This window comes from Condylura cristata, unplaced genomic scaffold (genome assembly GCF_000260355.1).
Source record: "Condylura cristata isolate star-nosed mole 26May11 unplaced genomic scaffold, ConCri1.0 scaffold00008, whole genome shotgun sequence".
Taxonomy (NCBI): domain Eukaryota; kingdom Metazoa; phylum Chordata; class Mammalia; order Eulipotyphla; family Talpidae; genus Condylura; species Condylura cristata.
In genome coordinates, this window is record NW_004567109.1 from 61702837 (window position 1) to 61707449 (window position 4613).

Sequence of the window (4613 nt, forward strand, 5' to 3'; positions counted from 1 at the left end):
GTTGGACGAAATATATGGAATGAGTAAACCCTCAAGTGATGTTAGCTACTACCGGTATTCTACAACTGTCTTTCTTGACAGCTAAACTGGAGGGTAAGAAGGGAGTGAGCGCTCTTTCCATTTCACAGAGGAGAAAAGTGAGCCTGGGCATGGTTCCAGCTCAGGCGCAAGGGGAAGGTGGGGGTGAAGCCAGAGCTCTTTCTTGTTCTGAAACATTGCACCTGCATTTAGTGAGTGCCCAACTTCACTCCCAGCCCCACACCAAGGGCCAGGGGCCCTGGAGCACATCAGACCTGATCTCCAGTTCAATGGGAAGATAGAAAAACTGACAATAATGGCCCAGGGAGTGGCAATGGAGGCCTTAGGGAGCTGGGGGAAACCCAAGGAGGGTGTACATCTGCTAGACTAAAACAGACTCTTGGGTCACCGTATCAGTTACTTGTGTTCTGCCCTCTAATACAAGGTCAGAACAACCCTGTCAATCAGTTAGATGACCTGAAAGAAGTAGGATATCAGACTCTACAAGCCTCCTTTCAAGTTAAACAGAAACAGGACGCCTGATCATTCTTGGGCAATGGGCCTTCAGCACAAGGTGTGGCCGGGAATGCCTGGGGGCATGTGAGACCAAGTGCCCAGAGACCGCTCAGAGGACATGCCTAGTTGATATGATTGGAACCGTGGGGCCCTCCCTGGTGGTGCAAGGGACTAAGTCTAAGCACTATGAAGTTATTGGCAGCCACTGCAGCACGAGTTCGATCCCCAGCCAGGGAGCTGACCCACATGGCGCAGCAGACCTCTCCTGTCTCACACGCTGCCCCCCCCCCAGTAGTGTATTTCACTCAATCTGCCTGTTCTGCTTCCCACTCTGACTCTGGTGAATTTTCTCATCCCCTGCCCCTGCACCTCTGGCCTGTACCCCAATTCTTGTGTGCATAAATAAATAAATCTGAAAAAAAAAAGAAAGAAAGAAAGATTGGAACCATGGCTGGGGCCCTGGGTACGGTTTCAAGTTTAACACCAGGACATCAGGCGGATAAAAAATACCTGGACAGCAGACTCACCTCCTCGCCCAAAGCCCTAGATGGCATCAGCACCTCTCTATGTTTCACACACGCTCTATTTCCCTGTCCTCCTACCCCACGTAACTGACTGTGTTATTACTCTGTCAGTCAAGGCCAGGGCCTCGCCCTTTCGGCTGCTTCCTGCCTTGTGCAGCTGCTCCACAACTTGTCTCTTTGCCAGGATGGTGCTGTCACCCCAAAGGAGCCATAGATCCCAACTGCCGGGCAGTCCTGGAGCGACTCAGGAGAGTCTCCAAGTCTGGAGAGGTGCGGGCTATTTTTGGAAGCAGTCCTCCATTTCCTGGAGCAGCAAATAGAACAGGGATCAGGACATGAGTTCAAGGCCTAACTCTGCACTGGGATGCATGGCCTTAGAAAAGTTAGTGCGCCTCTTGGGGCCACCTTCTCATCTAACACCCTCGGAAACAGAGAGTATGTCGACAGAACACATATTAGCTTGTATGTATTTATTGTTTAAAACATCCTTTCTGTTTTGCAGCAATATGGATAGAGCTGGAAGGGATGATACTTAGTGAAATAAGCCAGAAAGAAAAGGAAAAATACCGGATGGTTTCGTTCATAGCAGGAGTGTAAAGGACCAGGGGAAGAAAATAATAATAATAATAATGAAAAGCTATATACCAGAGACATTTGAGAGGGGTGGAGTGGAGAATGGGATCAAAAACAGTGGGGGGAGTGAAGTGCACGGGACTATGGTGATGGCACACTGGTGAATTAATTATGGGGAGCCCACGGGGATTACAACTGAGATGGAAAAAGACACAAAATGATGTAAAAATACTTTTATGTTAGAATTTAAAAATTTAGGGGCCCTTCCTGGTGGCGCAGCGGGTTAAAGCACAGCACTGAGAAGCTAAAGCCACTTCAGCATGAATTCATATCCCCGCCCAGGAAGGTGACCACATGGCGCGGCAGACCTCTCCTGATCCGCCCGCTGCTCCCCTCAGCAGTATACTTCATCAGTCAGCCTGTTCTGCTCCCCACTCTGTCTCTGGTGAATCCTCTCACCACCCCTACACCCCAGGTCTGAATGCATAAATAAATAAATCTTTAAAAAAAATAAAAAGGCCCTCCCTGGTGGCACAGTGGGTTAAAGCACAGCACAAAGAAGTTAAAGCCACTTCTGCATGAGTTTGATCCCCGCCTGCCCCGGAGGAGATCCACATGGCACAGCAGACCTCTCCTGACCCACCCGCTGCTCCCCTCAGCAGTGTACTTCATAGATCTGGCTGTTCTGCTCCCCACTCTGTCTCTGGTGAATCCTCTTACCCTCCACATCTCTGGCCTGTACCCCAGTTCTGTACAAATAAATAAATCTTAAAAAAAATAAAATAAATAAAAATAAAAAATAAAATAGAAAAAAAATCCTTTCTCCTTTCCATCTGCCAACACATACGAAAGGCCTCCTGCACTCAGGGCCCTGGGTGAGGTGTTTCCGCAAGGCATTTTACAAAGGAAGATCCCCAGGATCAGAGTGGAAGTGGCCTGATGTCGCTGGGCTCAGACTAAGTCTGAGTTCACTCAGTGCTCAACCCCTCAGCGAATCTGCCGACGCCTCTGGAAGAACTATGCGAATTGCCAACATATCAGACAAGAGGAGATGCAGAACCGGGATGGGACCGCCACCAGACCCTCACAGTCCTCCTTGAGCACGCCTGGCAAGGGCCACCCTCAGGCTTCCACAGCACTCCCTGCCCGCTCAGACCCTTCCCCTCTGCCACCAGGGCCCCCTAGAGCACTGGGCAGACCCAGAAATCAATGCAAGCAGCCCAATTCCAAAGGGGCTCTAGAAGCTGACTGTGAGATATAACCAGCTAAATCACGCAGGGCAGATAAACCTATCTCAGACGGAGCAGCTAGCTGCCAGTGGAGTGTGGGCACCTTCTCTTTGTTTACCTGTAAAGTAGGAATAATCAGCACCATGCTTACTGCCATCCCCCCGCCTGGAGGAGCAGGACCAGACCTGGCTTCCCTCCTGCACCGGGCTTCTCAATCCTTGAGGTTGGGGAATACTGAGCCCCCACCCCAGTGTCAGGCTTGGAGTCCAGCGTGGCTGGTGAGAAGCTCACAGTTGGGGCCCAGGTCCCAAGACTCACAGCATCTCTAGTGGGGAGGGAAAGCTATTTCAAAGGATCTTTGGGGAGCAGAGGCTCTTTTAAGAGTGAGGGTGATGCAGGCACCAGATCCCATTTTCACTTGTTTGTCTAGATACAGCCTCATCTTTGGCTAAAGCAACCCCCTGGAATATTTAATTATAGAAGCCAGTGTGTTCCTCTTTCTTTAAGCCACTCTGAATCAGGCTTCTGATACTTGTAACAGCAGAAACTTGACAAATACAGTAACCCAAAGTGGAGCTAAAATATCGCATTTGCCATGAGAAAAAAAAATCAAGAAAGCATTAATGTTTTAATGGTAGTAATTAAACAAACAGGAAAACAATCAAGTTAAATAAGAGTTTTGTTTATCTAGAAGGCAGTACTTAAGGAGAAAAATCATTTATTTTGGAAAGAATAGAGGGGAAATGGAGACTTCAGAAATGCTGAAGGAGACAGCTGGGCACTGAGAGGGAGACCTCACCATGGGTGGAGGGCTAATATGTGCTGGGTGCTTTCTATAGTCGAACACTCAAGAGCTTCACAGTGGGGGGCCGAGATCCACACTCGCAAAAGAAGACATTGGTGTTCAGGGGAATAGACACTTGGCCCAGGACACACACAATTTGCATCAAACTCCCATGTCCAACACTATTTCCTCATCAAATAGATCATCCAGCTATCTTTTATTAGGCACTTTGGAATTCCAGACCCTAGGATAGCTCTGTAATGACAGATCATCAAGTTCAAAAAAGGCAGCAAAAACTGGAAATCTAAGGTGAAATCAGGGGTAAGACTCTAGAAGCTGATTCCATCTCCAACCACTATGAGATATCCAAGCATGAGATAAGCAAAGTTTAGGACTATGACTGTAGAGACAGTGTATGTCCTAGAGGTCCAGCACATCCTCTATCCCCAGAAGAGGTAAGCCCTCTGTCCCCAAGTCCAGCAGACACTCTGTCCCTAACATCAGCCATTTGAAAGAGGATCCCCACATGCAAGCTGCTGGTCATTCTTCCTCAGCACACCCTCTTTCCCTGGGACCAGCACATCCTCTCTTCCCAGGACCAGCACATCCTCTGTCTCCAGGACCAGCACATTCTGTTCCCAGGACCAGCACAACCTCTCTCCCCGGGACAGGCACATCCTCTGTTCCCGAGACCAGCACATCCTCTGTCCCCAGGACCAGCACATCCTCTGTCCCCAGGACCAGCACATCCTCTGTTTCCAGGACCAGCACATCCTCTGTTCCCAGGATCAGCATATCCTCTGTCCTCAGGAGCAGCACATTCTGTCCCAGGACCAGAGCAACCTCTCTCCCCAGGACCAGCACATCCTCTCTTCCCAGGACCAGCACATCCTCTGTCCCCAGGACCAGCACATCCTCTGTCCCCAGGACCAGCACATTCTGTCCCCAGGACCAGCACAACCTCTCTCC